Here is an 18,787-nt window from a genome sequence, read left to right on the forward strand (position 1 = left end):
TTTCTGTTATTTTTCCTTACAGATAAATAGAACTGCATTTTTAAAAGAAATTGATGGAATAAACACTAGTAACTTTGGTATTAAGCCATGTGAACAAAGTACATGTAACTAATCTGGCATTTTGAATGTCACTAATTAGTATTTCAAATTGGAATGCTGAAATACTTGTGAAAATTTCACATCATAATTGTTAACATGCAGGAGAGATATACAGTGATTTTACAGTGATGCTAGGTGACAGAATAAGTTACTTTTGTCCAAAAGTTGTATGTCAGTTGTTTTAGTACCTGATGTTGAAGGAAGATTTTGCTGTAACATTTTGTAATACCTGCACGGTGCCAAACCAAGTGGGCTTTGTGTGTAAAGAACTGTATTACTCATTGACATTGCATCTAGGGCAGTACTGTTTCACTGTGGTTTTTTTTTTTAATAAATTATTTTTTTTAATGTTACCTACATTTTAAGCAGTAATAACAATTATCTTCAAGCTAAAAATGTAGTCAGGAACATAAGGAGGGAAATAAGTTATGCTAAACAGAGTTTTTTAACATGTTGATGATATTGGTATAAAGATCTTTTCTTTTAAAGGTGGTTAAAATATGTTTTAAAAAATGCTTTATTCTTATAAGAGTCATGATTATACATACTTACATATCTTTCTGTGATACTAGAAGCCTCCATACTGGAGATTTTTTCTTCCAAAAATAATCTTAAGATGTTTCATCTTCAGTTCCATTTTGTATGTGGTGGAACCCTACACAAAGTAGTAAGTGAGGTAAATGAAAGTTTTAATAAAAGGTTTTCAAAAGCATAAATTTAGAAGTTGGCTCAGTGTTCACAAGAAAGTATCAATGACATCTGAAGGATAATAGAGAAGATAGCACAAACACACGAACGTACAACAGAGAGACAGTGTGTGCCAACATCAGAGGCTAGTCTGGTGACCGTTAGTATTTCAGCTGAACATGAGAAATGCCAAGGTGAAAGTAACTAGTCTTAGCTGGGGAAATACCTAAAAAGCAGATTCTGTAGGAGGCAGCAGAGAAAGGGAAACCACATTTTCAGAATAACATTATCAGAGTTGGGAATTACACTCAGCAATAACATTCTTGATTGATATGAAAAGGACCTGCTCTTATTTAACAATCCCAGAAAGCAGTGACTGGGAAAACCTGATGGTAAGGGAACCTCAGGAAGTCTGTCAGTTGTTGGATGAAGATAGTATACTACAGGAAAGTTGTAGAAAAGAATTTGTGAAATATATAACTTATAAAGACTTAGAAAGAAATTTGAGTATATAGTTATTTAGGCAAATGGTGAGAATGGCAGGAAATATGCTGATACAAATGGTGCTGAACATGCACATTGGTGTAAATAAGAGGAGATGGATCAGATCAAGCTGGGAGGAGGCCATTAGATGTACTGGCTGGAATATTTTCTGAAGAGAAAGGATACATTTGAGGGGATCCATGATGGTATCAGAGAAAAGCAGCTCCAAAAAGTGAATTTTAAATAGATGACGTGGGCATAAAGATACTCACTAAATTGAGATGGAGTGAAAGCTGAGCAGACAAGTAGGGTGAAGGCACTGATCCATTTGTTGTTTGAAGTAAAACTGCCATTGCAAAGTTGAAGTTGTAGTTTCTGTCTTTTTTTGTGCTGAACAGAATGACTGTTCACATTTTGACTTGAGCTATGAAATGTGTAAAACATTTGAAAATAGTGTGTACCATTTGAATATGACAATTCTGAAAGAAACTTCTCTTATGCTTATATCAGGAAACCAAGACAGCTAACTTCATTTTAATTTTATCATGTACTAATTAATATTGCAGCTTCAAAAATGGAGTAACATCTCTGAGTTGTTAGTCAAGTACCTTTTACGTTGCAAAAGCTAGACTGAATTGATATGTGGATCAATAAGACCATTTTGGAAGTAGTTTTGAGATTTTGCCAAATCTTTTGTCATAGCCATTCATATTAGGAAAAAAATGAAAAAATTGACAGTTTTTAAATACAGTGACTTTACATTCATATAAAGGAAACTAGAAATCTCCTTGGTAAGATTTGTTACTCCCTAAATCCAGAATTTAGTGATAGGTTAACTATAGAAATTAGGCAGGTTTCTTTGGGTGGGATTTCAAAATAAAATCCCATTAGTTTTAATTTCAGTCCAGCTTGGCCAAACTAACAGTATCACAACGTCTTCTGAAATGGGTTCTCAGTTACTGTAGCTTCCAATATAAAGAGAGTTAGGTTAATGAACACATGTTGACAGATTAGGTTGCATGTAGGTTAGACAGTTAACTTTCATTGCTCTCTGAAACTGTTTATACAAAAGGACACAGGTGTAGCTGCACAAACTGTGAATCAATTTTGGATGATTTAATCAGCCTATGCAAGGATCTCTCAAGTGAAAACCAGCTTCCCAGTCAATTCACCGCACCTGTGTGTCTCCTTTCCTCTTGAAGGAGGAGTCATGTGGAGAAGCAGCATCAGTTCACAATAGCAGTATCATAACACTCAGCTGATAGTTTAGGGGGTTTTATGCCTATCTGTTGGTTTAACTTAAACCTGAAATGAAATTGGAGTGAAAACTTGCAATGTTGCCTGTTAAACGTAGATAGAAATACATGTCTAAAAAATTTGAAAGGAATGAAGGTAAGAGGTTTTACACCTTTTCCATTCAGTTTTTTTTGTTTCTCTGAGATAAAAAGTTTCTAGGATTTTTTTCCCACATCCATCACTGATGTAGGATGAATTCTGCACACAGCCTGACTGAAAGCTCTGAACATAGCTGTGGTTTGTTTGCTGTTATGTGTGTATTTCGTTAAATCCTGTACTCTCTGCTAACTAAGTCTGTGAGTGTCTTAAATTGGTCTGTACTGACAGAAAAGAAATGGCACTTTCTCATTTAACAGAACAGCTCCCTAGATGCAGTCAACCATGTCTGTTCACCTCAGTGCAAAAGAACACCTTTTTATTACTCCGAGTTCTGCAGGGACAGCTTAGCAAGGTTTTTTATGGCTCATACATCAATGGTATTGTTAAGCAATTTTCAGTTGCAGTGCTGCACTGCAACCTCATCTTCAAATTAAGCTTCACATTAAAAATGTACAAAGTGTACCTTGTCAGTGGGTTTGCACACTTGTAATTTAAGATGTTGTTTAGGTATTGAGATTTTTTTTTAATAATAAAGAAACAGGAAAAGACAAGTTTGGTCTTGCATATTCCCAGACTGATTTTGCAGAGTGATGTTTTAGAAAAAAGCTATTTTATGTACTGAACAAACTTAGTATAAAATGATTCATGTACTTTCAGAATCCCTTCCCTCAATATGTTTGTTCCTTCAAAGTGGTGGCATCCACTGAGCAGGCTATAGCTTTCACTGCCACTGGGTAAACAAGACAACTGCATGTGCGAAATATAATTGCTTTGTGCAGGTGTACTAGATACCACACTTTTCATCGTTCACTGGCCTACACTGGTGTATTCCTTGTAATCATGAGGATGAAAACTGTTAATAGTCTGCGTTACCAAAGGTAATTTGAAGAGCATGAAAAGGAAAGAACATTGATTGTACTTTAAAACAGTGTCTGAGAACATGTAAATTATTTTAGGTTTTAAATGGATGCTGATGTTTGGAGGGAGTTTCATAGTGTCTAATATTTTAATTTTTTCTAACTTAAATTAAAAATTGGAGTTCTGGCTGTAAATAGGCTGTTAGTCAGAGCTGATAAGTATGACTGCTGTTTTCTAAGAGGCATATAGAAATCTGCAACACAAAGTTCAAATAGTAATTAGTGGGTGCACTGTCAGTGACTTACTGTAAGAAGATATAAACTCAAATACAGCAATTTACATTTTCTATCTTCTGCAAGTCTGGCTAAGGCATATGTACATTCTGGAATGTAATTTCTAGAGAGTCCCAGGAGAAAGCTTGATGCCATTATTAGCTAAAGAAACTTTACTATATGTGAGGAAGACCGTAGGAAAATGTCATATTTGACACTGATATTAAACTAAATGCAATTTCACATAGTGAAAGAGAAGCATTTCATCTTCTCTTTGAATAAAAATGGTAAGTCATCCCTGTACTAAATTCTTTCACTCATTTGCTTATATTCTAAATGTTGTTAGTCTTATGCTTTTTTGAAAGCATGTTTCCCATGAGTTAATTTTAAAATACTAACAGCCTAAATTCATGATTAAATGTGTTAATTAATACATTGTCTGATCTTGAGACTGCAGTTTATAAAAGTCATAGTAAAATTATCATACATTCCCATAGATTAAAAAGGTATTATTTCAGATAAATGTGAACAGAAACAATGCAAAAGATTGTGTTTCAGTCACAAACACAGCCAATGTGTTCTTAGGATATTTTTGAGAAGAGTGTTGTGTTCAAATTCATTTGCAGTTGACTGTAAGGATGAATCATGTGTGAGCAAAGGCTGAATCAGAACAATATACATTTTTTTCTGTTCAACTGTTTAAATGGTTTGAGATGTTACTGTGAAGACTATTTAAGTAGTAATTGTTGTCTGATTGTAGTTGATAGGGCAAGAGGGAGGTATGCTGTGGGTTTATGGATGTCTGTTCTATAACAAGATCAGTATTCTCCAGTTGCATTTGGCTTAAAAAGTTATACTGGTGAGTTGAAAGCCAGTGGTATAACAACTTGACTTGGAGGAAACCTTGGGAGTTGCATTTGTCAAGTGGCTAGGAAAACTGTTCATGCATACCAGTATCCAAAGCTTCATTGGCAGCCCAAACATAAAGAACTGAAAGGTCATTCTTCTTCTTGCAGTATGATGGTTTGTTGACATATTTTGACACACTGGTACAATGCTGAAAGGTTTTGACCTTACTGCAACACTGAGGGACTTAGGGTTTGTTTAGCTATCTAATGCTTGTAGGTTTTCACACATGCTGGGTTTTGCTCTGCTCCTTTTTCTCTTCCTCCTGGCTCCACTTGAATTAGCAAATTAATCTTTAAAAAAAATGAATGTAGGTAGAAGACAGAGTTTGGGATTATTTTTGCTGCTTAAGACTATATGTAGAAAAGTTTCGTCAACAATAATTTCCTTATTTAGAATCTGCTATGCCAACTCACTAGCCATAGTAGCACTGAGTAAGATACATTTGTTTATAGACAAGAAGAGAATCAAAAGCAGTGAAGAGTGCCATTTTCTACTACTTTACTGATTCAGTAGTTTACTTTGTGAAGATAATAAAATTCTGTGTTCTCCTGTGAGATAAACAGGTATATGTGTATACTCTCACACATACACGTACACACACAGAGGCTTGCCTCTGCACTTCACAAATGTTATAGATGCATTTCACTAATTTCCAACAGCATTTCACATGAATTATCATCTTCATTTAATGACAGATGAACACTGTAAAAATCAACATGTAGTTTATGAAAAATAAAAGTATTTTTTCACTTTAGCTCAAAAGTAATGTTTTTCAATTTTACCAGTCATCCTCTCCTTAACAACATGATAGAATAACAGAGCATGAAGGCATTTTCCATTGAGACAACAGCTTATGCCTAGCATTGCTATACTGTTAATTGTTTGGCTGAGCATTGTAGGTTGTTTTATTTTTATCAAAACTAATTTTTGTCAAAGCAAAGAAAAAAAGGCCGTACTGTATTCATATTGGCATTTACATTTGAATGATTGATATTAACTAAGCATATATTTTCATGCGTTGTTCTCCTTGAATATTGTATTTAATATGAACGTGAAATTATGATTTTCATTATGATTTAATTCTATTGCTTAAGCCTTTTTCACTGCTAGACTGATAGATTCACAACTTAGAATAGCAAATGAAGCATTACATAGCTTTGTTCAATTTTTTCCTTATATTTTTCTGTACTGTCTTAAATATTATCATGTCACAGGAGAGTAGTGCAGATAGAGCATTTTCAGCTTCCATCCACATTACTGCAAGGCTTCAGCTCCAATTTTCCTGGTATTTCTCATTCAGATTAGACAAGCATCTAAGTTTATGTACAATAAGAGCTGACAGCATAGATCCTGCTATGCTTGCCAAAGGCCTGGTTGCAGACACTCCACTATGTCAAAGAATGTCAACCCCCCACAGACCTTACCTTTCAGAATTCCTTGTAATTTTTAATTGACATTTACATCTGACATTTTCAATGTATTTCTTAGTGTTGAGTCTTTATCTACCTAGTAATAGTTAAAACCAAACCAAAGCAAAAAGAATCCCTTCCCATAAACTATGATATCATATATTTTTTATTTAACAAGGTCAAGTTGCTGGGCTGAAACTTAAGAATGACCCACTCCTCCTTCCTTCATGTAATTCTATATTTGCTAGTCTAATCCATTTCAAGTGACAATTGAGGATGGTAGTAGGATTATAAAGTGAAATTTAACTCTTAGTACTAATAAACAAAGCTTAAGTGTATTATTATTACTCTGCATCATGCACAGAAAGGATACAGAGATTCTGAGGAATTTTTAAGAATACTAATAGAGATTTTCCTTTGAGTCAGGTACTTGAATATTGAAAGTGGTACCTTCATGCCTATATTCATGCAACATATACATGTAGAAAGCATAATATTGCAAATGAAGTGAAGCTGGCAAGTATGTAATTTACCTGTGTGTTGCACTGTGTCATGCTTCCTTGCTTTCAGAAATCTCAAGTTTTCATTTGGTTTAAAATACTAATAGCCTAATAAATTAGTATGAGCATAATTATCCATCTATTAGAAGTTAGAATGAGGGGCTACAGTTGATCATAAATGTCACAAAGCAAAGAAGTAGAAGAAGCATTTTGTCACAAATAATGCTGCTTTTCTTCTAATTAGTTAATTTACATTTTACAAATTAAGGGCAAAATTCAGACAGAAGATAATCTAGTAGCATATCATAGCTCTACTGACCTGTATTTGTATATGCCAAATTTAAGTTAATTAGAAATGTAGATGCTGTTTGTTTTATCTGTCAAAAGGCTCATCTTAAAAAAAAAATCTAGACACACTTTTCCCCCCAACATTTATCATCTAAATAATAGTCTTGCCAAGATGGCAGCCTCATAATAAACTCTTTTCAGTGGAGTGATGGGTAATGAAGCTTGCTTGTGAAGGCAGCGAAAAATGTTGTCTAGCCAAATGTGTGAATATGATGGCTAGAGAATCAGTGGACTTTCTCAGTCATCAATCTTTTTAGTAGCCTCTTATACATCTGAATATTTTGATAGATGATCTAATAATTGAGTTATCTATCTTTCTAACTATCAGAGTTGCATAAAAATTATTCTCACATGCTATTGAATAGTATATATATTGGGCATCCAGTAAATTTTTCAAAAAGGTCCGAGAGGTGGAGGAATTTAGTTGTGTCTTAAGCAGCCTTTAGTATATTAAATGATAAACTGTTATATACAGAATATAAAACTATTTGTACTGATATAGGAAAAAAGTAAATAATGTCAATAGCTGATTACAGATAGGTCTGGCAGTAAATAAAGCATGTAAAAACATGAGACTGGTGAGGTTAGTGCACAATCTAAGAGAGATTTGAGGTATAAAATGAGTAGATTCAGTAGTCCCTGGCAGGTTAATGGACAGCAGTCACATTTACACAGTTGCACAAATTCCTTGTGTCTAGGAAATCTTTGCTTAGGCAAAAAGAGATGCAGTGTCACTGTGGAGTCCCAAGTTACTGCTCAGCCTCTGTGAGAGCAGTTTCTCTTGATTAAAGATGAGACTGGAAAGTGTATGTTGAAACTGCCCACGTTTTATTTATTCTGGGTGATTGTGCAATACAGATTTGTGTTCCGAAAGCACAAGAATCTGCTTACCTAGGGCACTAACCTTGCATTAAAAAGGAGGCACTCGAGGTATTTGGTTAAGTTGCATTAAACACATCATCAGATGTGTCTTACTAGGGCTTCTGAGCAGCAAAGAAAAATGATAGTTGGTGTATTTTTTTAAACACTGTGCTTCGAAAAGACATTATATAATTCTTGATTTTTCATGCATTTCTACTCAAAGGGTCAGGTCAAAATTATTGTAACAGTTATAAAAGTATTTTTGCATTAAGAACGTTTTTAATTCAAGTACATCTTTCCCTTCAGTGTCACCAGTTTATGCTCAATTACATACTTTTCTATCTCAATTACATACTTTTCTATATGTCATAAAATGTTTCTTCTTGTAAATTCCTGAAAACTGTGTGGGGGACTCTTTTTTTTTTGTTTGTTTGTTTTTTTGTTTTTTTTGTTTTTTTGATGTAGCAGTTATTCTGGATTACAGTATATTTTCATTTTCTAGTACTTTATTTGTAGATTTCATAACTACAGCAAGGTATAAACAGGTATGTTGTATGAATTGTTCTCCAGTTAGCAAAGTGACTTTTCTTTCTCTATCAGAACTAGTGACTAGGGTACTTTCTTGAGAATATCAAAAAGTTGCTCGCTCATTGCAGAATTTTAGTGGAAAAGGTATCAGAGGGATCTACTTTATAGTTACTACCTGCTTAAAGGTGAAAGAGAAAGATGGATTTCAAGGAGTTGGATGTTATCATTTGACAGGTACTTTATGAAAGTATCATTGGACCTTGCCACTGCAAACAGATCTACAAATTTAACAAAGTTTTGGCTGTCTCGCTGACAGCTGTTGTGACTCTTATGCTTAGTAAGCAAAATTCTTGACATTTAAGAGTTCTTGTTAAACATGAATAATTAGTTTGGTGTATTTTAGGTACACATAAAGCAAGACACTGAAATAAGATGATTTGACTATCGAAAATGTAAAAGCTTGCAGTGAAGATCTGGTTCTGAAGTCCCACACTTGTCTTGCAATATTGCATGCCCCATAAACAGTCTACATTCTTGTTTTCAGTAATGTTTACATTGATTTTAAATTATGTAAGTGTAATTTCACATAAGCATAACTTAAACCTAGAACTAAGACAGCAGGAAACAAATTACAAAAAAAAAGGTTAAATGATTCTCTCATTACTGGGAGAGTTTTAATATAAGAAGGCTAAAATTGATTCTGAATATATAAATTCATAAGCAATTAAGTGGAATTGATCAAAACTAATGTCTGATTTTCTTTACTATGTGTGGCTGCTTCTTACTTGAAGTAAATTGGCAGTTTTTCTAGTTAGTATTTGTAGCAGTCTGCTTATATACCAAGCTCCTATGCATACACAGTGTGTTATATAAACTTACGTACGTATTTGTGTATATAATTTTAGAATGTTTATATCTTAATTTAGGAAAGAGGTCTTCATTTCCCTCTCTTAATCAAAATAGCAAATATTTTTGTTCCTTCTGGTTTGTCATTTGATTAGCATGCTCTCATCCGTCACTAGTCTTTGAGATGAACATCAAGAAATCGTGTCCTTTTGTTTTAAATGATAAATATGCCTTTGTCGTGAATACTTACAGACATTCCAAGATTTAAATCTGAATTGTCAAAGTGTAACTGCACAGCTTCTATGATGTGTGACATGATTAGTAAAATAAATAACTTTTTAGTTTTTCATGCATAGGCCTTAAATATTGACAGTACAAGGCTTGTTTAGCTGTGATGCTGAAAAAATTTGTCCTTCATCCAGTGTTTTTCTAAGATGTGTTTTTTATCAACAAGAGACAGTAAACTGCACAAGAGTCTCTGTGGACATTCCTATTTACATGGTCCAAACCTGTCTCTTCAGGTTTCATTATTTAGGTCTGATGTCTAGTTAGCTTGTATCAAAACTAATACCATCTGAAGTACCAGGCTTCCGGTGGTCACACAACCAACATGAAAATTTCTTCTATCTGATTAATATTATTAAAGACAGTATCTCTTTAAACTTGCGCTTTGTTTCGGTGTCTAGAGCAATTACATCTTGTAAATGCATTTCCATGAATGTTTCACTGCTTGTTTCAATAGATTAAATACTTCTCAACTAAATTATATGCTGCACATTTTTAAATTAAAAAAATAGCGAAAATGCAGGTGTTCAGACTAAAGCTTTACTGCCGTTCTTATTATGTCTTGATGCTGCTAAGACAGACAGAACTACTGATTTACTGGGTTCTCATTGTTGGAATAATACAGTAAGTTAAAATAGGTGTCTGTCTTCAAAAACATTCTATCAGGTATTTGTAGCAAAAATCAAGTGTGTCATGCAAATATGTAATTTAATTTTAGTTCCTACAGAAAATGTGTTCCTTGAAATCTTTGGGTTTGCTTATGCATGATATTTCTTTTCTGCTGTTGCGTTTATTGTATTCTGAGTTTATAATGTTAAATTCATTTTGTGTCCTAAGTTCAGTAATGCTGAAATTGAATCTTTGAAATTCACAATTTCACAACCCTGCAATTTATAATTTTGAAATTTACAAAATATTTCAGAGAAGAATTTAGTGGGGGATCCCACAGAATGATTTAAGGGCTCGTGATCAGCTTATATATATAATACACTGCAATATTTAGGGCTTTTTGCAACTTTTTATTCTTCTTTACCTCCCAGGCTTTGACCACAAGATTTTTTCAGTAATTGTGTTGATTTGATCCCAAGCTTGTTTAAATTACAAATTCATGTAAAATTGATCTCATTATTTATATCTCTTTATTTGGAATGTACTATTTTATTGATTAAAAAAAAATTAAAAGTATACATATTTCAGGCCCGCTGTAGAACAGTAATTTTGAAAGTATATTCTCGTTTATTTGTTTCAAAAGGAGAAATATCTTTGGTCCTTTGCAACACAGCTCAATAAATTGAGATTTTCTGGCATATGAAGGATGTGTGTGAGTTTTTGAGACGCTGAAGCTGTAACCCAACTTGAAGAAGACAATGATGGCAGTGAGCTTCTGTCCAGAGTTAATCAGCTGCAGAATTTGTAAACTGCGTATGTGTCAAAGTTGAAAATGTTAGCACTCTGATAGAAGCTTGAAAAGGTTAGACCTGATAAAAGCCATCAGCAGTTAAAGAAAGTGATTTATGGGAATGTAATGACACAAAATGCCTCATTTATCACTCATATATAGATAGGTTAAGGTTTCTGTGTCATACTTTAAAAACTTGACCACTTAGAATTGTCAAAATAGGTGCTTAATTGCCCATCATACATTTCAGCTCAAATTTCCTTTGCTTGAATTTTGGTGATTTTACTGGTTTGCTTCTCATATGGTTCTTTTTAAAGTCATTTATATTTGATATTTACTTCATATTTGTTTCAAATGGTATGCTCAGTGCTCTGTTAGATCTTTTATTAGGTAAAGCTGTTGATTTGAGTGCCATCCAAACCTTTTGTTGATTTACAATTTCATTCAGCCTAACTGTAAAGAAAGCAAGTGAAGGTTTCATTTTCTTTTGTTTTATACCACTAATTCTCATCAAGAGTTTACAGCTTTCTAATTCAACCCTTACATTTCCTCTCGAAACTGAAATATGAGACTTAAAAGTGAGATCCATCAATTGGTTTCCAGTTCCAGTCACTTAAGTTACTGTTTATCTTCATACAAATTAAATTTAATCCAAAACTACCAGTACGGTTAAATGATCCTAAAACAAAATAAAAATGTTAGAAAAAAGGCAATAGTAGTATGTTATCCTTCTGCTGGTTTGATTTGAGGATAACAGCAAGCAAATCCCATAGATTTGAGACTGACCTTTTTTTTTTTTTTTTTTTTTTAACTGTCCACAGTTTCATCGTAATTCTGAAAAAAAAGTAAATGCATACATGGGTAAATCCTCGTTAGGGAATTATCTTTAAGAACATATTTGTAAAATAAAGCAGGTACTCTAAAGACATTGCATAAATACTAAAATACAGGTTCAGCTACCGAAAGAAAAAGTGTGATAATGAAGTTTGTAAGGATTCCTTTTTCTTTTAGCTGCTTACCTTTTTAAAACTATTTCATCCTCTTATTTCTTGATTTAATACAGGAAAAACTGAATAGAATAATTTTAATTCTTAATATCAAAGAAACTTACCTTTTGTTAGCTTTCACAATTTATGGCCCCAGTTGTATAGCATTCTGTTTGTTCAGCGATGACCTTCCAGGTTCGATTTAAAAAGAAGTCAGAAGCATTTGTCATGTCTGCTCAATCTTGTCCAGAGGTACCTATTGTAATTATAAAGGACTAATAAGGTTGTTTATAATATAACAGTGTGACAACCCTAAAAAATATTCTGGAGAGCAACTTCTTTCTTTGTGTGTTTGTCTATCGTAAGGTAAGAAAAAATACCTGTAATCTTCTTGCTTTATGTTGCACTGTCTTTTCAACATTTAGTTGAGAGAGCATAAAGAACTTATACCTTGAAAAACTTCTCTTAGTTTTAAAAGACAAGCTGTAAAATTTGGTCATTAGTAATACCTTGTGGAAATACTCAGTAATAAATATAGGGTGCAACTGTGCTATAGCCACATTAACTGTTATATATAGAAGTCATGATGATGTACTTAGAAACATTGAATTCTTTTCATAGTGTAAAAAACCCCAACGTTTATTAACATGTCTGTTGCAAAAATGTTTAATACATTAATATAGTGAGCTCTGCTTCTCAGAAAAAAATCCAAATTGAGACAGTCTTGCTTACTGCATTTTAAGTATTACTATAGTACTGTTGTAAGTAGGTGTTATAATAGTGGTGTTTTACGTTATATGTCAGGTTTTTTACAGCTGACTTAGGATTTTTCTCTTCTTATGTCTTTGTCTTGCTTCCTTTCTTCTCTTTCCTCCCCCATTTCAGCATCATCCAGCAATACCACTTTTTTATAGGCATGTATATAAGGTAAAAAAAACCATACTAAAACCAATGGAATTTGAATGTTTGAGAGAAATGTTTACCTCTCTTATAGGGTGTGTAACAACACTGTAGTATTGTCAGGCTACCATACATCATTTAAATACCCTGAGACAGCAAAAGCAAAATCTTGACAATTCAGTAATCTCATCATGTGATTTCAAGAAAGCTTTTTTTCGTTTGTACAATTGAGACAAATCTATGTTGTGTGTATTTATGGTTGTTAAACTCAAAATTGTCTCATTTCATTAATTTTTAACATTGTGCTCTCTTAATGACTATGAAGAAATGTATTAAAATGCCTTAATTACAGGGCTAGAAGAAGAGAAAGCACAAGTCTTTTTAGCATATGATCTTTCAATTGTTCACTAAAGGATAAAGAGGGCATTCAAGCGTGGTTTAGATAACTGTCAGCAATAATAAAATGCAAGGTAGTTTGTAGAGCCTTTAGAGACCTTTTGGGGAAACAGATTTAATGAAAAAAAATAAAATGGACTTTTCAAAGAAATCCAGAATGTTATAAAATTTCAGGATGTCACTGTATTGAGAGTAATGTATGTTTGCAAGGATGAGGAAAAATAGCTGTGAAAATATTCAGCAGTGAAAGCTTTGTTTTGTGTGCATAGATGTATGTCCTTTAGCTTTTAATGTGCAGACTATGGAGAGCGTATTAAAGCATATTTCAGGTTTTCTTAGCTGAAAGATTTTACCTGTTTGGGGTTTTTTAGCTTGTTATGCTTTTAACAAGGTTTGGTTATCGTTTTGTTTGTGGTTTGGGGTTTTTTTTAAAAATAAGTTGGACATTTGGCTTCTTGATGTAAAACTACATTATCACTATTACCGACAGAACAATATAACTGACGTACTGGCAGAAATTAATTCGCCTCTTTGGTAGAATCAGTAGACTCCTATTCATCATAGGTGTCCATGTTACATACTGTGAACATACATTTCAAAGCATATTTCCAATTTCTGCTTTTTTCTTGTCATGTAATCAAAAATTGCATTTGCTAGTAATGTTTTTGGTTGTGTGGCGTGCTGAAAAGTTTAGTTAAGCATTTTTTCTGCACTATTGAGTTATACCACTTCTGGCAAACTAGGAGCAACTTAACTTGCATGTGATAAGCAGTGGTTTATAGACAGCATTGACTGCTGTCTTTTTAGAGTAGTTTTGTTCCCTTGCTTAGCTTCATGCTTTCCTGAGGAAGTTATGGAAGATTTCTCCAGCCCTGGTGCACACACATCAATCGCATTAACCAGTTGGTTTGTTGTAGCTGAGTACCAAATGAATCTGCATGCAAGTTGTCTTTGTGTAGCAAGTTTTTTTTACAGACAAATCAATTTCACCAAAGTACATTTTCAGCAAATGCTAAAACTCTTTTTCGGTTTTGTAGTTGTAATTGCTGGCCCAGGTACCTTATAAAACATGTTCATAATGAAAATATGACTTCAATATTTAGGGTCTTGCTATATCCTCTAATAAATTAAGTCCAGATTGTTAATTCATATCAGTGTTCACTCTGTCATTGACCAATCATAGAAATTAAAAATCATCCCTGTTCTTGGAGTTGGTAACTTTTCTTTTTAAGAAAAATAAAGGTTTGTTTTCTGCTCACATGCATACCTTGACCTGGAGAACAAACAAATAGCACAGTCTCTATATACTACGCTGGGCAATGACCATTTGAGAAGGATAGCTAAGATACTGCTGAAAATGTACAAATGTGTGGCACTGTTCTGCATAAAAATGCCTCACTATTTTCTTCATTGCTGGGCTTCCTGAGGCTGGAGGACTCATAACTACCTAAACAAAACCAGACACATGCACGCTTAGCTTTGGCAACCTTTCCGTATATGGTGTGCATGTTTTTGAGAAAGGAGTGCCTCACGTCATGCTGTCATCACACTCTTTTCTGGTTTCAACGGGTTGTGTCCCATTCTTCCCACGCACCCCTCCTGGTGTGGTAGTGCTGTTAGGTGTTATAATGTTTCTGCAGGTTATATTCTGCAATCTGATATTCTCCAATCTGCAGCTGATGGGCTCCTGCAGAACTGTTCGTTTCAACCACTTCTGTTGGGCTTGTAAGTTCAGTAGAAGCTCAGGTCAAATGTTGAGTCTACTTGCTTTCCCTTTCCACTAGTGATTTGTTTTCTGCTCACTAAAGTTTTGTGTAGTTGGGTTTTTATGACTTTGTTGCCATGTGTCATACCAGAGATGACTGATTTTCAGTAGTGACTTCTGTAAAATCTGGTGAGCACACTAAGCTCTCACTGAGTAAAAATGACTACTGTACATACAGTATGTTAATTTTGGCACAGTAATTATTACTTTTTCATGTGTAATGAAGTTATTTTTAAAACGTTTTTTCTTTAAAAATCACATTTCCTACATCGAAAGACCTCTTCTTACTGATGGTAATTCTTTTATTAAAAACAACAGCTATTTTGTGTCACTGCTTCAAAATACGACATTCAGAAGAGACATGCATTATCAGAGGGCTGAAAACTTAATCTTCTTGTAGGGCAGACTAGCTCCTAACATGCTTGCTCATCAGTTAGCACATCTAGCCTCAATACAAGCTGAGGTTTTCATGATGCAAATAATAAGATGACCAAGATAAAAGAATGGTCTTCATTTACACGGTTATGCATTACAGGTCTTAGCAGCAACTGATTCTTTTAATTTACCTGTGGAAAATGGACAGGGTAAACTGTAATGGCTATAAATTCAGCCTTGAATCTCTGTTCCATCATTGGTATCTTTTGTACTCCCAAGCAAATTACTTGTTGCCTCTGTATTTAAAATTCACTACCTGTAAAAGCCTGATATTGCAAAGTCAAACTTAAAATCAATAAGGTGCTTTCTTAAAACTCAGGGTTAAAAGTCACTACAGATACATCTGTATGAATATGCTCTGTTATGACAAATCTCTATTCTTGTAGCAAAAGTGTAAAACTAAGCACATATCTTCTCATAACTTTCATTTTCTTATCACCATTTATAGTATGTCAAGGAAGTGAAAAAGGATCCAGGAGTACTGTCTGTGCTTTGACATAAAACGTTATGAAAACAACATAAAGTTCCAGATGTTTTTTTGGCTTGTGTTAAGGAGATAAAGGCTAGGACTGTAGGAAAATTACAAATCATGTCAAACTACCACTCAGATCGTGCTTCTCTGCAAAATGTCTAGGGGAACAAGTTCAGAGAGAACAGTCTGTGTTATCACTGTTATGGAAAAGACTTTCCCAGTTGTAAAAGCACACCATACTAACTTTTATGGCTTATGCTTTTCTGGCCCTTCTCTGTAAAATCATGTGGACCTTTGAAAATTTCTTGCTTGTAGATTATTTTTTTTATTTAATTGCCACAAGAGCAATAGAATCTAATAGCACTAAGACCCTTAACTTGCTCAGCCTCTGCCCTCTCCCTGGCTTGAACAGACCAGAAAATTAGACTGGGTCTGTGGAATTGGCATGGTGGGATAATCTCCTTCATGTGCAAATCTCAGGGAAACATCTGCATCATAATGTAGATCTTATCTCAGAATATATATAATGTATATTTGAGTGTACATATGTATGTCTGAATTACATAAATGTAACTAAAATATGAAATGTAAACATAATACTGTAATGTTACCATAGTCCTTGCATTGCATATCAGTAAGATAATAGTTTAAAATTGTGCCTTACTGTTGACATAAGTACTTCTTATATCTACTATAATACTCTTTCCCTGGTTTTGCTATGATATGCATGAATGAATGTGTCTGAACTAAAACTAGTAGAAAAATTAACTTTTTAACAATAGAATATATTAAGATTTTTCAGTTAATTGCAGATAGGATGGAAAAAAAGCTTTTAACATCATGGGATATTGTTTTATCTGTGGAGAAATACACTGTGCTGCATGAGTCTTTTCTATGACATGAGGGAATTTGTGTAGAACATTCCTTTCAGAAGCTCACACTGTATGTTTTAGAGTATTAATTACCTAGTCAGATTTTATTAGAGCCCATTGAGTTTTGCATAATTAAAATTGTAGCAACAGCTAAATGGTATGAAATGCGGAATGCGGAATCTGCTTTGCCAAATGTTCTTCTCTAGGGTTTCAAATGAGGAGCAGAAAAGTGGGAGAAACTTAAAAGTCAAGTCTGACACTTTAAAAAATTAAATTTTACGTAGCTGTGTATTTGCCTTTGTATAAAATATAAAAGTTAAGCCTAATAATTTTTCTCCTATGTTGTTCTTGTGCAGCAGCAATAATGTGATGTGTAGAGTTTCTGAAGTAGTTGCTCATTGTAAAACACAAAGCTGTAGAATTGCAGTAAGGGATAACTGTAGACTGGTTTCTGTACACCTGCAAGTTAAATGTTTCACATACAGTTAAGAAAAGCTGGTTTTTGTCTTAAGTGCTATCACATGCATATAACTGAAAAATATCACTGCATTTTGTATTGTGGTGCCATCATGGGCGTATACAGTGAATATACATTATCATCATTTACATAGTCTTTTTAGTCTTTTACATCAGTCTATGTAGCAAAGGTCTTGTTCTGTTTGAAGTCAGTGAAAAGTCTTGTGCTGTCCTCAGTGCAAGCAAGAATAAAGCAGCCACCAGTACTGGTGTTGACCTGTGTAATGATTTGGTCCTTTAGGTTAAGTGTTTAAATAGAGCATAAGATCCCTGATTGTACTGAAAGAGACAGTATCTTGCAGCAAACCTGATGAAGGAATCAGAGTATCTCTTATATGAGGAGATGCTGAGGGAGCTCCAGCTGTTTAGCCTGGGGAGGAGCAGGATCAGGGGGGATCTTACAAATGTACATAAGTCCTGATGGGAGGGAGTGAAAAATATAAAGCCAGGCTCTTCTCAGTGGTGCCCAGTGAGGGGACAAGAGGCAATGGACACAAATTGAAATACAGGAAAAGTTACTGAAATGTAAGAAAAAATTTATTGTGAGAGCCATCAAACCCAGGAGCAGGCTGTCCAGAGAGGTTGTGAAGTCTCCATCCTTGGAGATAGTTAAAACCCAAGTGGACAAAGCCCTGAATGATTGTCTCTGTTTCAGCCTGCTTTGAGCAGGACTGGACAATCTCTAGAGGACCCTTTTTACCTCAGTGTTTCTGTGTGATTTTATCACTATTTTTATTTCTATTACATTATTTAAAAAAAGGCACAGAGGAAGCTATGTCGAAATATGTGGAAGAAAGGGAAATCTGAAGAGCTTTAGTCCAGTAGACTGTGCTGCTATTACATTTAATTTCAGATTTTCTAGATTAAGAAATCCTTTTTTAAATTTTCAGAGAGAGAAAATTAGGCTGAAGAAAACAAGGGAAAATAATTATCTGTTAACGTTCTTCTGAAAACTAATGATAAGTGCTAAGCATCAATATTATATCAAAAAATAAATTAAAACTTAAACAGTAAGAAAATTATGAAGGAATAGTGGAAGGAAGGTAGCAAGAGGAAAGTTTTATAAATCCCGTTGGTTTGAAGTTTGGGGATCAGTTCACAGAAGAGTACACAAATGCAGACTTACAAAGTTAGCAGTAACTGCCGACAGATCCTAATATGTTAAAGGTTGTAATCTTTTGAAAGAAGTTGGTTGGCTTTCCTGTTGGCCCTCCTATCAACTTTAACCTCCAACCTCCTCCGGCATGTATCACTACAAATAAAACTGCTGAGGTTTGACAAGAGGATATAAAGTCACTAGGCCATCGCACAGAGATCTCTACATGATTTTCTTTAACCTTAAGCTTAAATGAACACTGCTTTAAGTCAGGGTTTTTAATAAGAAGTCATAAACACTCACTCATATCGCTTTAGTTTTAATAATTACTGTTTTAACGGAGAAGAGAAGAAATATACATAGTAAATTATGTTTGACAACTGGAATTTGGTGGTTTTGTTATTGGTTGTCTTTGACCATTACATGAGTTGCTGTTCTTCATTTTAATGTATACTTTTTCATGCAAGCTG

At 34.0% G+C, this 18,787-nt stretch overlaps 1 protein-coding gene and 1 long non-coding RNA gene across 8 annotated transcripts in view; both read left to right on the forward strand.

The window, feature by feature from the left end:
* The window catches only part of CDIN1 (CDAN1 interacting nuclease 1), a 138,169-nt gene that overhangs the window by 66,734 nt on the left and 52,648 nt on the right, over positions 1 to 18,787 (forward strand). The window lies entirely within an intron of this gene.
* On the forward strand, positions 2 to 17,244 carry LOC308066876. Its single transcript, XR_013929354.1, has 2 exons — positions 2 to 8,254; positions 8,287 to 17,244. It is a non-coding gene; the product is annotated as an uncharacterized lncRNA (long non-coding RNA).

The sequence above is a fragment of the Falco punctatus genome, assembly GCF_963210335.1.
Source record: "Falco punctatus genome assembly, chromosome: 7".
NCBI lineage: Eukaryota > Metazoa > Chordata > Aves > Falconiformes > Falconidae > Falco > Falco punctatus.